The sequence below is a fragment of the Antechinus flavipes genome, chromosome 2, assembly GCF_016432865.1.
Source record: "Antechinus flavipes isolate AdamAnt ecotype Samford, QLD, Australia chromosome 2, AdamAnt_v2, whole genome shotgun sequence".
In the NCBI taxonomy this organism is placed as follows: domain Eukaryota; kingdom Metazoa; phylum Chordata; class Mammalia; order Dasyuromorphia; family Dasyuridae; genus Antechinus; species Antechinus flavipes.
This window is the reverse complement of record NC_067399.1, coordinates 653,241,394-653,256,643: the sequence shown is the minus strand read 5'-3', so window position 1 is coordinate 653,256,643 and position 15,250 is coordinate 653,241,394. Positions and strand designations below refer to the sequence as shown.

General features: G+C 40.1%; 1 protein-coding gene across 3 annotated transcripts in view; it reads left to right on the top strand.

The window, feature by feature from the left end:
* The window catches only part of PEAK1 (pseudopodium enriched atypical kinase 1), a 254,170-nt gene that overhangs the window by 44,512 nt on the left and 194,408 nt on the right, over nucleotides 1-15,250 (top strand). For all 3 annotated transcript variants that reach the window (XM_051982512.1, XM_051982513.1, XM_051982511.1), the window contains exon 3: nucleotides 14,939-15,068. The gene's annotated coding sequence lies outside the window, so the exon portion shown is untranslated. The remainder of the gene's footprint in view (nucleotides 1-14,938; nucleotides 15,069-15,250) is intronic.

The following is a 15,250-nucleotide window of genomic DNA, read 5'->3' as shown; positions in this document are numbered from 1 at the left end:
GGAGTGGAGAGACAAAGCATCACGGCTAGACCTGCATGACCAGCCCTGTGCTTTAAGAATGTCATGGCATTTGGGAAAGAGATTGGAGAAGAGAGAGAGGAGGATGTTGCAGAAGTCTAGGCCAGAGGTGGTGAAGATTTGAACCAGAGTGGCTGCAAGGATGCCATAAAGGGGCTTGCCCACAAGATTTGGTAGTTGATGGCCTCATTAGGTCGGGGGGATGACACTAAAACTGCACATTTGGGTGATCAGTTTGGTAGTGCCTTCCTGTTTTAGAAGATCAGATACTGAAGAGAAAGATACTAGATTCTCTTTTTGATCTGTTAGATCTTAATCTGATAGGATTAGGACTAGATACATAGATCTAAGAGTCATCTGCATGGAGATGAGAATCTGCCATGGCTGGGGTTCAAGAGCACGGCTCACCTGCACCTGTTTTTCTCCTGACTCTGACTGGGGCTTGAGTTTAGGACAGCCCTCACTCACAGTAGGATTCAGGGATAAGCCAGCTTTGGGTACCTCTAGGTTTCCCTTCCTTCCTTCAAATGTCACCTCCTGACAGAGTTTCTCTCTCCTCCCCTCCCCCCCCCCCCCCCCCCCCCCGGCTCCTTCCTTCTGAAATTATCTATCCTTCTCCCTACTCCAGTTTGAAATGTGATACTCTTGAGGGCAGGCCCTCTTTTTGCCTTTTATTTCTATCTTGAATGCTTAGTACAATGTTTGACATGGAGTAAAAATTGAATCAGTTCTTATTGACTTACTGATTCACATCCTCACCTGGATATGCTCCTTGAAACATAGATGTGGATCTGGAAGAGCAGAGATGACAGAAGTCATCTGACTGGACCAGATGTAGACAGAGGGAAGTTCTGCTAAAGGTGATACAATGCGATGGCATCATGGGGCTAATAGATAGAGGAAAGTACCAAAGGCTAAAAAAAGACTTAGAACTTATTAATACCAAAAATGGTGACTGAAAAGATAGTCACTATCTCCAGGCATATATTCATATTCTCCTGTAAGCATATATTCATCTTATTTTATCTCTATAAAGTCTTTCTGAGAATCTGTTCTGCATGAATTGAGGGCATCCTCAGCGAGAGTATTAGTAGGGGACATGCAGCTCTTCTTGATTTTTTTTTTTTTTTTTTAAGGACAGAATCTTTACCACTCCCAATTAACTGAAAGATCTAGTAGGGAATACAAGATTCATGCTTATTATTTGTTGATGATGAAACGAGAACAAAATGCTTCCATGACAGTTCTCTTTCAACAAGAGATCTCCTAACCATATGTCAGAATCATTTAAGATTGCTTATAAGATAAAAGAAGAGAAATAATGCTGTTCTATGACCCTCTCACAATAACCTTAGGCAAGGCACAAAACAGGGAGCTATACGCTTGCCAAAAGCATTCATCCTTGTGATAGATGAGGTCCTCTAGGCTGAAGAAGAATTTCCCTGTGGATGATGAAATCCTCTGAGTGTTCTTGTTTGGAGATGCTGCTATTACTGTCTGCATCACGTCCCCAGAACATTCCAGAGCCTCCTGAGAGAGATTTATAATCACTTAAAAAAGATTTTGGCTTGGCCATTTCATAGACAGTGGATGAAGGTTATCTTGTTCAGATTTCAGTATGTATTTGTATGAAGAGCCTATAAAAGTTTCCATAGTGTATATTTTGGGGACAGAAAAAAGGAAGCGTGTGGGTCAGATTACTTTTAGGAAATTACAGAGATATTTTTTATTCTCCCTAAGCTTCCCTTGAAAACAAAGGCCTTCCTTGTTAACTTTGTACCTTTGTTTCTGTATGGACCAAAAAATATAATTTTTTCCAGTGAACTAAAAATATCAATGGCTGGTATTCATTGGGTGAGAAGGTGGCTACATGTCTACAAGGAGGACATCTGAAGAGCAGGAGCAAAAGGCGTTTTCAAGACACTATACAGAAGGAAGGGATGGCAGCAGTGAGGGGATAGGAATTGAGCAAGTCTCCACCGCTTTCCACATGAGCATAGGACAACAGGAGGAAAGCTGCCAGCACACTGGCTCCTATCATGGATGTTTGGGAAGGATGCGAGATAAGAGCAGCATGGGATGGCTAGACTTGGATGATTTGGGATCTGTGTTTTTGGAGGAAGCTGTGGAATCTCTGAAATCATAGAACAGTTTGAATATTACAGGAAATGATAACGAAAAGACACAGTTTGGCGTCTGTGGGGGTGGATAGAGCAATCCTTAGAAAAAAATGTATTTTTTTTTTAACAAAACCAAAATTAAACAGAAAAAAGGAACTTAACATATGATTTTTAAACGCTAGAAAAAAATACTTCCCAAGTTATCACAGGAGTAGGAATTTGGAGAGATGTAATTGGAAAAAGCTAGCTTTTTTTCTTTTTAATCTTTTTTCCCTCAAATCTTTCATTTTTAATATTCTCTTTAATATTAAATATTCCTATTCTTCACTCAGGGAGCTGTTCCTTGTAACAGAGAGTTTAAAAAAAAAAAAAAAGAAAGAAAGCAAGAAAGAAACCTATGCAAAACATGAGAAAACTCACAAAAGCAGCAACTGATTTGGATAATCACAAGTCTGGTCAAGCCAGAAGCATTTATTAGGTGCCTGTTCTGTACTAGGCCCTGTGCCTTGCAAGCAGAGGGGATACAGAGAAGGACTAACAATGTGGAGTTCACATTCTCCTTGGGGAGAGAAGACACATAGTATAAATAGTGTCCATGGTGGGTGATTTTAGAAGGAAGGTGCCAGCAGGGAGGTAGGGAAGGGCACCTGGAGAAAGTGGGATTTGAGTTGAATCTTGAAAGACGGGAGAAGGCAGAGGGGACAGTGACTACAGTCATGGGAAATGGGAGTATTATGGAGGAGCAGCAAGTTGACCTGGATTTTTATGGGCATGTTTGGGGAAGACAGCATTCTTACCTCGTGCCTTTTTGAGAAGCTGATCCAGCACTCTGGCATCGGTCTGGAAGGAGCATATTTCCAGTTATGATTCATTATGTGGATGACTGAAAGAGGATTCCAGAGTTCTGAACTTCATATCACCAACAAACCAGCCAGCTGCTGAGCCTCAGGAAAGCTCTAAATGAAAGCATTGAGGTAGATTCTTTCAATTAGTGCTCTGTTGGTGTGAAGCACTTTGCAGCATAGAGCCACTACAAGAAATAATGAAACAGTTCCTGCCCTTGAAGAATTTATATTTCACTGAGCACTCTGCTATGTACCCAGAGAAGACAATATGAGATAAGATGAGGAACGAGAAGCTGTCTCATCCCTGGGGACCTCCAGAAAGATTTTGTGATGTTTGAGCTGAGTCTGAAAGCAGTGAGGATTTCAACAGGAAGAGGTAAAGAAGTAGGCCTTCCAGAGGAGGCAGAATATCTGTAGAAGGGTCGGAAATGACAGAAAAATTGAAGTTTGGGGATTGTTGATGGGTGAGCTTGGTTATAGTGTGACTGAGAAGTGGATCAATCTATGTGCTCATTTCGTCTGGAAAGAGGAGAAAGAGCTAACTTGTGAGGGGCTTTAAACACCAAAGCAGAGAAGTTTGCATTTGATTCTAAATCCAACAGTCCTGAAAAAAGAGTATGGCAGCAGCAAGTCTGTGTCTTGGGGAAATTCCCTTAGAAGCTGTGTGCATCCAGCCCTAGCAATCTAGGATTGTTCTCTTTCCTTTCATTATTTTTCTCATTGCGATTTTTCTGTAGTAAGAACAACTTGGGTATTTAAATCAGATTATTGGTCATTTTGAGGGTCCTAGAACAGGAAGTTTTATCCTGACCTATCTGCCCCAAATTCTGTCCTGTTATCCAGAGTATGACCTAAACTGCCTGGCTGTGTGTCACTAGGAACTGTGATGTGCCTTTATCCAAGCCATTGCATAATCTTTTTGTTGCCATGTTTCTTGGTTCTGCTCATTTCACTCAGCATCCAGCATCAGTTCATGTAAGTCTCCCCAGGCCTCTCTGAAATCCTCCTGCTGATCATTTCTTACAGAACAATAATGTTCCATAACATTCATATCCTATAACTTATTCAGCCGTTCTCCACTTGATGGGCATCCACTCAGTTTCCAGTTTCTTGCCACTACAGAAAGGGCTGCCACAAACATTTTGGCACATATAGGTCCCTTTCCCTCCTTTAAGATCTTTTTTGGGTATAAGCCCAGAAGAAACACTGCTGGATCAAAGGATATGCACAGTTTGATAGCCCTTTGAGCATAGTTCCAAATTGCTCTCCAGAATGGTTGGATCGGTTCACAACCCCACCAACAATGTATCAGTGTCCCAGTTTTCCCACATCCCCTTCAACATTGGTCTTTTCCTGTCATCTCAGCCACTCTGAGAGGTGTGTAGTAGTACCTCAGAGTTGCCTTAATTTACATTTCTCTGATCAATAGTGATTTAGAGCACCTTTTCATATGGCTAGAAATGGTTTCAATTTCTTCATCTGAGAATTGTCTGTTCATATCTTTTGACCATTTATCAATTGGAGATTGGCTTGAATTCTTATAGAGTCAAATCTCTACATATTTTAGAAATGAGGCCTTTATCAGAACCCTTGAATGTAAATTTTTTTTCCCAGTTTATTGCTTCCCTTCTCATCTTGTCTGCATTGGTTTTGTTTGTACAAAAACCAAGTCATTGATAAACGTAATAAATGTATAAGAGCCAAGATGAGAGTTCCTGCCATTCAAACAGAGAACCCTTGATGGCTTCTCTTTCAAGTTTCAGATATTAAACTGGATTTTAAACCCTTCACAACCAGGCCCCTTCCTGCCTGTCTCCTCACACCTTCAACCCTCTGTGTCACAGTGCAGTACCAGAGTGGGGTTTGTGTGCCTCTAGCATTGCTGAGACCCTGTGGCCCCTCCCTCCTGGTTCCCACCTCTTCCTGAGTGATTCCTGTGTGTGTTTTGTCCCTTGTGTTCCCTCCATGACTAGTGGCCTTTCTTTCCTGCCTTTCACTTCCTGTTAGCTTCCTGCCTCTTCTCTGGCTCATACACATACGGATTCTGCCATGCAGGAAGTATTTGATATAACAGGAGGATTTCTGCTTCAGCTTTGGATTTGTCAGACCTGGTCTCAGATCTCGATTCTGCTGTTTACTACTTTTGTGATCTTAGGCAAGGCTCTTGACATCTTTTGGCCCTGGATTCTGCATCGATAAAACGAAGTCTTTAGACTTGGTGTTTTCTGACATTCCTTTGAAATTTTCTACATTTTCTCACCCTCATCAAATTGTTTCATAAATGAGAGAAAGACTTGGTAACTAATGAATAATGTTTCATTCATTTGTTATTAAACATTTCAGACATTTCTATTAAAACAGTCTGATTCATTCACCCTCTTAGAGAGATTGCTCTGCTATCCCTACAGTCTGTGTTTTTTCTTCTCAAAATCAGATGATGAGGTTCAAATCAGGAACAGACTTGCAGGAGCTTGGGATCATTATTTTACCATTAGAGATCAGTTGTGATGATCCTTCCACTTGATAGATGAGGAAGGTGGAGCCCAGAGGGCAGTGCCTCCTCCAGCTCACGTGAGAAGTAACAGAGCTGGGATTCAGACCCTGGACTTCTGACCCTCCATTTGGCGCTCACCATGCTACCATTATCTCTTATGACACATCTGAATCCAAGTTGCTTCTTGTAACTTTTTGTGACTTCTTGTAACTGGAAACACATTTCCAATATCCCTTTCCCTGTACCCACCCAGAAAGATACCTCTTGAGTTTTAAGTTTCTGAGCACATTGGTTATTTTGCTATTTCCTATATATTTCCTGAATTAGTTGCTAAGGCTAGGGACAACCAGTCCCATCCTCAATGTTATCACTGAAAAACAAGTGAAACATCTGGGGCAACAATTGTGCACATTTTCCTTTCCCTCCCGTCCTTGCCCTTGGCTCCTCCCTTTCCCAGAGTAAGTGAGAAAGCCTTCATTCCTGTCTTTTATTATTTTCCTCTTTTTTCCTCCCTCTGGCTTTGGTCAGACAGGATCATCAGTAGGCGAGTTCTTGGCCTTTCTTTGTTCTACAGGGATGGCCCAGTCCAGATAAGCAGGACCTAACTTGGCAGGAACCTTTTTTTTTCTTCCCCTCAGTAGTATTTTATTTTCTCAAATACATGCAAAGATAGTTTTCAGCATTTCATTTTGTAAAAACAAGTATAATTCATCATCCACATGGGACACCCACTGTCACCTCCCTCCTAAGGGTCTCTCACCTCCATGCGAAGCATCCCTCGCACTTTCCACTGACCTTTATGCATGGCACCTTCTTTATTCTTTTCACTATGCTAGCGGTTCTCTACACACTCTCCAGTTTGTTTCCCTCTTTCCTAAAAGATGGTGTCCAGAACCAATAGTCTGACCAGCGCAATTTTGCCGAACAATTGCCTTCCTCATTCTTAATACAACCCAGGATAGAATTAGCTCTTTAGCTGTCACATCTCCTGTGCCTTCTCCATGTCATACTTTGTGTGTTGTCAGATTGTGGCTTAGAAATGTCCCTGGTTCTCCAAGCCTAGGTCAGCAGAACAGTAGCTCTTGTGTGCTTCTGAGGTTCCATGTACAGTCCCAGCAAATGGACCACAGCAGCTAAGTAGGACTGGCTGTTTAGTGGCCACGGCCATCCCTGGCAAACACCAAAGCAGTCCTTTGCAGCCACCCCCTTCTGCTTTTGTGCTTTTGTGCTAGCTGTGGTGGAGGAATGAGCGGTCCCATTCATCATGTCCCTGATTCAGTGAGGAGCTGACCAAGTCCCGGGGGCTTTTATCTCAGAGGAGCTGTCGTTGAGCATCCTGTGTTTTTCAAATGATTTATTGTTATTAAACTTCAGCTTTGGTGATTCAGCCCATGAGTATGAGAGGGAGGGTGCTGCCTCCGCTGGGAAGATGTGACTCCCATTCTGCCTCTGACTCTCATGGCGTTGGGATCTTGGACGCATCGCTTCATGTCCCTGTGCTCTGGGCAACTCTCCCAATGTATACATTGCAGGTGAGGTGGTTATTTAAATTAGTAGAATGAGCTTGCTCACCTGGAAAGTTCTTTACACCAATGAAGTCACCTGTCAGAATCCTTGTCCTTATCTTACTGATGTATTAGCCATTCTTCTCACCTCTGTATCAGAGAAGCTTGTTATTAAAGCCTTCAAATCACTGATAAAAATGATGATCTAAGCAAGTCAAGGGCAGATCTCTGAGACAGACCCTACCCTATAGGTTTCCCTCATTAATGCTTCATTGGGAGTCCCATAATTCATTTAGCTAGCCCCAAATACTCCTGCCTCTTCTCTCATTGGGCCTGTGTCTAGCCACTTTTTAACAACATGAAGCACCTTGTGGCCTTCTCTTGGACCTTTAGTGCAGTTATCACGTCCAGAAAAAAAAGGAGATGACTTTGATATAACCTGTTCATTAGGCTAGCTCTTCCATGCCCTCAAATCATCATCTCATGAATGTATTACAGAACTTTGCTGGGAATAGAAAGCTCTTTTGCCTTTGTCTCCAGTTGATACACTTCTCCTACTTTAGACTCGCACTGATTCTTTGAGAAGGGGCAGACCCAGCCACAACTAGACCCCTTAACCCCCTGATTTCAAGGCTCATGTTTTTCTCCATTATTGAATAACTATGTTATTCTCTACTCTTCACTAAGATGACCATCTCATTGTAATATCTCCTAGGAAAGCCCAGAATCCATTTTTCCTTGTTATATTTTGCCATGAGGATACACCAGCAGGTGAATTTATCTGAATTACTCCCCTGTATTCACTTTTCAGACTACTGCAAAAGGCAAAGAATACTCTCAATAGTCTGGGGGCCTGAACTCTGACCCTGCTGGTGCTATCGGAACAATGACTAAATTAACAGAATAGTGAAGCCACTTCCTCCCACCAACAACCACTGAGTCTAAAAAAAGGATCATAATGACCAAATTATGGTGATGGGCCTGAATTCCCCCATTGTATATTAGACTTAGAAAAGCTGTATTCTCTCTCTCCTTTCCTCTTCTTTTTTCTTCCCCACAAATCACTTGATACATCTAGAAGCTTAATATTTTCTTATAAATAATAAGCCATCAGCCTAACCATATAGCCTGTTCAGGAACCTTATTGATTGGTTCATGCATCTCTAGGAGAATATTTTCCTTAAAAAAAAAAATCAGTCTTCCATCCTATCTCATTTTTCAGCTTGATATGCAAGGTTTTTGACATAATTACTTTATGAAATTGAATCATTATACTGAGGTTATCTTGAAACTTCAAAGTGAAGGGAAAGAAGATAATTTGAGAGGTTTTTATTTATGTCAAATTAAAGAATCTTTATTGATAGCACAATAAACTATTTAACTGAATACAAGAAAACATTTATCAGTTGACTGTTCTATTTAAATAATCTTCAGATAGAAAAAAAAATCTGTTTTCAAATTACCTATGAAATTTTAGTTTTGAAGACATTAAAAAAACTGTAGGTGATTTCTTAATGCTTTTATAAGAGAGGTTTTTTGTGTGTGTCTTTTCCACTACTGTTATGTTCATCTAGACATGACAGCCTGCTCTGGGGTGGTAGCAGTACCGGAGTAAAAATGGGGTGCACATAAAGGCATATCTTCTTGTATGTTGTAAACTTCAGCAATATTTCATGTTCTTACACAATGAAAATCTTTAATATTATTTTCAATATGTAAAAAATGAAATATCGCTGAAGCGCCACTTTATGTCTCAAATCTGTTGTACCATTTTCCAACAGCATGTGCTCAGATCACATGTGTATTACAATTTAGTAATTCTCACAGAGTTTGAGATTTTTTCATTATCACTATCTCTGTTATAGCAAACTGTAATCAGTGTGATTGTGATTGTTTTGGGGTGCCAAGACCTGTGCCTAGATGAGATGTCAAGCATAATCAGTAAACATTGTGTGGGTTCTGACTATTCCATGGACTGATTTTTCCCCATCCCTTACCCTCTCCTCAGACTTCCCTGTTCCTCCAAACAACCATATTTAAATTAATAACTCTACAATGACCTCTAAAGCATTTGCGTGAAAGGAAAAATCAATGGATTCGGCAAACTTCATTGTTGTCTCATTTTAAGAAATTGCCAAAGTCATCTTGGCCTCCAGCAGCTCATACTCTGATCAGTCAACAAAAGATTATAGCTCACTGAAGGTTCAGGTAGTAAATGATTAGCATTTTTTAAAAAGCAATAAAGTCTTTTTTAATTGAGATATATACATTGTGGGACATAATACTCTTAATAGACTATAGTGTAGTACAAACATAAGTTTTCTGTGCACTGGGAAACCAAAAAGTTCATGTGACTTTATTGCGATATTTGCTTTTGAGGTGCTCTGGAGCTGCATTATCTCTGACGTGCTTGGAACTAGAGATGGCAAACAAATTGGATACGAGCAGGAGGGTATAGTGAGGACAAGTGAGCTATTGGGACTGAGACCAAGTCTGCAAGCTTGGGGGGCTAGAAAAGATAATGAGTTCTGTCCGGGACATTCTGAATTTAAGTTGTTTAGGGGACATCCAGTTCATAATGTTCAGTCAACAGTTGGTGATTCAGGACCTGAAGGTCATAAGAGAGGTTAAGTTTGGAAAAGTAGACTTGAGAATTGTTTGCATGGAGATGATATTTGAATCCATCAGAAGTGGAGTAATCACCAAGCAACCAATAGTGGAAAAAAGAGGGTTAAGAAGAGACCCACAATGAGAGGGAACTGAGAAGACCAATAGGGGAAGAGCCAGAAAGCAGCGTATGACTGAGCAGAAAGAGAGTGTCCGTGAGAAGAGGGTGATTAATAGTGTCACAGATTGCAGAGAGGTCAGGAAAGAGGACTGAGAAAAGGCCATTAAATTGAACTATTATTATGAGGAGAATGAGACAAGAGGAAGGAGAGCCATATTTTGTTCATCTTGCTCAAACAGTTTTCCCCATTGAAAGGGAAGAGAGGTTGAGGACTATAACTTGAAGGAATGGTCCAATCAAATGAGGATTTTTTTAAGGATGAGGGAAAAGTGTAAGTATCCAAAAAGCAATCACTGAACAGTGAATAGGCCCTCATAATTACAGCAGTTTATTGTTTGTTTCTCTTTGCAATTGCCTTAGTTTTTCTTTAAGTATTCATATGCTTTTCTGTTCAATGCATTACGTTAATTATTGATATTGATCCATTATTTCTGGAGTCTTTAAGCGTAATGGAGTTTCTCTGCTTGTCTCTTTTTCTTGTCTGTTTTTTATGATTTAGTCTTAGCTGAAATCATGATAGCTACTCCTATTTCAAATGGGCTTCTTGTAAGCATTATTGTATTGTATCTCATAAGTATTGTTCAATTCAGATTTCTGATCCATTCTCCTCCAGGCTTCTATTTTATTGGCACGTTCATGTTCCCAGTTATGATTGTTCATTGCATATTTATTCCCCTCGATCCACTCAAAATTTTTTCCTCTCTGCTCTGTGTGTCCCGCCCAATATCATGTTTTTCTTTTTTTTTCCTTGGGGTTATGAAAATGACTTATTCATTCCACTAAACAGATTAACCACATGCTCTTAGAAATTTAAATGTACAAAAAAGTTGTCATAAAATATTTGTTTTCACTGTTTAGTTTTCTCTTCTGGCAATGACATTAAATGACAGTGCAGATTTGGCACAGATTAATTAAAAATAGAATTGCTTTATATTCCATTCAATAATTGAAGAAGGTGCAGAGGGAGGAATTTACCTAACAACTTTGATTTCTAAATAACAAGATTTGTTTCCCATCTCATTCAGGTTCTTTACTTTTATTCTACTCTCTGAAACTGGAATTAACTTTGCTTATGTCTATTGGAATCCTCATCTATCCCGTCCTTAATCATCAGTCAATTAAGTCTCTGCCCTTTAGGAACTTACAACGTATACTTATTCATATATGTATGTATATATGCACACACACAGAGTAAGTATATTTAGGATAAACAGGAAATTTAACGGAAGAAAGACATAATTGGGGAGCTAGGTGGTTCAGAGCTCCAGGACAAGAGTTAGGAAGAGCTGAATTCAAATCCAGGCTCAGACATTAACTAGCTGTGTGATCTTCAGTAAGTCACTTCAACCTGTTTGCCTCAGTTTCATCATCTGTAGAATGAGCTGGAGAAGGAGATGGCAAACCCTTCAATAAAAAACCCCAAATGGAGTCATAGAGAGTTGGATGTAATTGAAATTACAGAATAAGAACAAAAGGAAGGATTCCACTAAAAGAGGGGATATTTGTTACTTCTCCATTAGTATTGAATCATTTTTTCTAGTTTTATCAGTTTGGTCAAATGATCAAACCTTTTATGTTTCACTTGTCTCCTGATTTTCATTTCAAAGCTTCGACTCTTTTCTGACCAACATTTTCATCAAGAATTCTTGGAAAATCTTTATTTAATTAAAAATGCATTTTTTCCCTAGATAAGATTACACTCAGTTTTGAGTAAATCCTCATCTTTTTTTCTTTTTAGAATATCATACTCCATGTTTTTCTCACTTTTATGGTAGCATCTACCAAGTTTTGCATGATCTAACTGTAAAGCTTTGGTACTTGATTGAACTCTTTCATTTTGAATGTTTGCAGCAGTTTTTCTTTAGCCCCCAATTTTTTTATTTTCTCTGACATTGCTGGTAGTTTTTGTTTTGGGATTTCTTTCACGGGGTGAATTCTTGTTATTTTCCTTTTGCCCTCTGGCTCTAACTTTTTGAAATATGATATCCCAACTTTGGGGGGTCTTTTCAAAGAGCCTATTGGTTCTTAGATGATTGCTCCTTGACTTGTTAAAATCTAGCCTTACTTTCTGGATTAGGAGTTGGTACTTGGATCTTCTCTTGTGGATCCAGAGAGTGGTGACTGTGACTGGGCCTTTTCTTCTGAAGGAATTGTGTCTCCTGGCCCAGGCTTCCTGAGTATTGGGTTATTTTGCTTTAATCTCCTGCCAATTGCCAAAAATGGGGAATGAGATCCCTGAGCAGCCTCCACCATGCTAGATACTAGTCTGGTCCTAGCTCTAGTATGAAATAGGGCTGCTTTGCCTTTTGCCTTCCGCCTCCCTTGGCTTATCTCCATTCCACAGGGTTTGGGCGATCTGTGTAGCCTAACATTGATGGGGAAGTTTGTGGTTGAATCTTTTTGGTTGACTTTATCATTGTTACTTCTGATGCCCTTTAGAGGTAGGCTGTTGATTAGGCAATTGGGTTTCCTCAAGTCCTGCTACCTTCTTTCCATAGCTCTTAGTAATCTTGTCAAGTCTCACTATTATATGTTTCAAATGATAAACTTTAAGTATGGCCAAATACTTAACTCTTTTATTTCTGTCAAGATCAGCAAAGTGCTACATCTAATTTTAATTTGGGAAATTTAAAAAAAAATCAACTGTAAATACCCATTAGATAAAACATGCTAGGCAGTGTAGTTCACATAGCTAGAACCTGGGTCTCTAGTGGCCTGTTGTAGCAATTATGATGTCTTAGCTAGAAGAGCTGTTGGATCTTGGGCAGCATGGCAAGTCAAGTTCAGAATTCAGGAGGCAAATTGTCTGTAATTAGCTGTGTGCATGTGCCACAGATAGATGCATAACTGCTTAGTTCTGGATCCTCTTCTTTAGGGAAGCCGTTGACAAATTTTCATACCCAGGATTGACAGATTTGTGGGTCCTGGAGGAGGAGATTGGGATGGTGGGGCCGTTCAGTATCAAGCAGATTCAAGCAGGAAAAAATATGGAGATGGTAAACCTGGGAAGAGAAAACTTAGACGTACCTGCTCTATGGTCTCAGAAAAACCAGTGGGTAAAAGTTGGAGAAAAGCAGGTTTTGTCTCTATCCCAGGAAAAACCTGCTGACAGTGAGAGGCATCTATCAAAGGGGTGAGACTTGGTGAGCTTCCCTTCCTTGGAGGTGTTCAGATGAAGTCTGTGAAGCATCTCACACATGTTGTACCTTCCTATTTCTGCCTTCTTCCTCTGGGGACTTAAGGGCATGTATTCAGGCACTGTTGTGGTTGGGGAACACAAAGGAGATGAAGTTGACTTACCCAAAGACCAGTGAGAGCTCGGCCTCCTCTGGTCCATGGTCTGGTAGAGAATGTGGAAGAGATCAGTTTAAAGTGTGACCTGGTTTAGAGGAAAAAAAAGTGGAGGCTTTTCCTACCAGTTTTTCAGAGAGAACAGCTGTCTCTGTGATCACTTGTTCTTCTGTTGTTTTCTGTGTCACCTTCTGCTGCTGTCATACGTCCTACAGACTGTATCTTGCATCTTTTCTAGTCCTTTGCTCCCTTTTCTAATGCTTATATGTGTCCACATCCATAATTCTGTAATTTATAAAGGGCAACTTTAGCTCTTCAAATAGAAGCTGAATGTTTTCACATTTGGAAAAATCCCAGAATAAATCATTCTAAAAGTCTCATTGCGACACCTAAAAATCAGACGGGACAGTAGACAATGAGCAGCTTGAATTTTTAAAGAGCAATTCCTGTCAGACTAATCTAATTTTCTATGAAAAAGTGATAGGCCCAGTATACAAGGAAAAAATGATGTATATTGTCATCTAATGTGGTTTTAGCAAGCTTTTGATCCATATGATTTCCTCTCACACTCTCTTTCCACAAAATGAATGGCTAATGATTTACCAAAATGCCTTTGTGAACAAATGCATCTACTACAAATGCCCCGAAGAATAGTTTGGGGGAATTTAACAAGTCAGCACCATTACAAAAAGTCTCGTCAGCATTATATACAATATACAATATGTCTGGGAATCTTTGCTCACTAAAAACCATAATTCATCCTTTTAAACAGGCTAAGCAAATTCTGCCTCACCATTCTATTCTTTTATTTTTTTTCCCTTTAAAGAATGTTCTTAACTTAATATTAGGTATGTACCATCTTTGTTTTGAAACTTTTCAAATACCTAGTTTGGTTTTGCTGAAGATGAAACCAATCAAATATTCTGTATTTCCCCAAAATATTTGTTTCCTTTTTGCTTCCAAACTTTTTTGTTTTGTGACTCAAGGAAAGATTGCAAAGCCACATTGGGACAAAATCTCAACACTTGCCTGATTTTTCCTTTTAGGAGCTCTTTCAGAGCAGAAATGTTCATCTCCAGGAGATTCTGGCACATGCAGGCCCATCAGGGATTAAAAAGAGAATTCCATTTAGTCCAGAGTTGATTATTGGGTGATACCTTCTGCCCTTTTAATCCACTGCAAGGGCTGAGCTCTTTATGAGCTTTAGAGGTCCCCTTGTCCAGACAAACTAACCTGAGCTATTGATTCTTTTTGCAATGAGCTGGCTTTGGTGAGAACTGATGGACACAGTCATTCAGGAAGTGGTTTGAGGATGACCTTCTCTGGCATGGAAACTTGGGCCTTTGCCAGATTCTGTCCTTTTCCCATCAAGGACTTTCCAACAGTCACTCCCATCTAGATGGGAATTCTCCTAAAGAGCCCATGTCACATTTGAGTCTCCTTCTGGATTGATGACTTGGAGATGACTCAGGTACTTGGACTTGGCCTTGGACCAGACCACTGAAAAGATTTCATATGGCCAAGAGTTTCTATCAGGCTTTATGAATACAGCTTGCACCAAATCTTAAATCAAAAGACACTTAGCTAGTCATTTAATCTGACCTTCCAGGCCAGCCTGGGGGACCTTCTCCAGCAGCCCTAATGGGCTTATGATCCAGACTGCTCATACAGGGTTTGGCTGGGAGGGGAAAAGAGAGAGGGCTCACTAGTCACAAAACTGCTTATTTTATCTTTGGGGTGCTCTGTAATTCATGCAGAATCACAACATCTTGTGGAGAATTTGTAAGGATTTTTTTCTCAGTGCTTTGATAGGTAGGTGAGCTATTAAATAATATATCTTCAAGCATGTTGACTCCTCTTTCTTTTCCATCCTTCAGTTGAAGCATTTCATTGCTAGAAAAAAGGCTCCTGGTCCCCAGCCCCTATGATGTGACTCTTCAGGCCAGTTACTGTTTCCCAAGTGGACGTCTGCACTGGTGCGAGCTAGTCACTGAAAGCAATTAAAAAGTAAGAAAATTGGCTTTTAACAGCTGTTTGAGTGCTGCATGAGCTGGCCCTCCTTCCCAAGGGATTGTCAGCATCAACTCTGCTAGATGAAATTCCTTTCCATAAATATTTTTTTCTTGTGTTATGGAAAAGGAAGGAAAACTAAGTTCATAAAATGAGTTAGAATGTGTCAACAGAGGAGG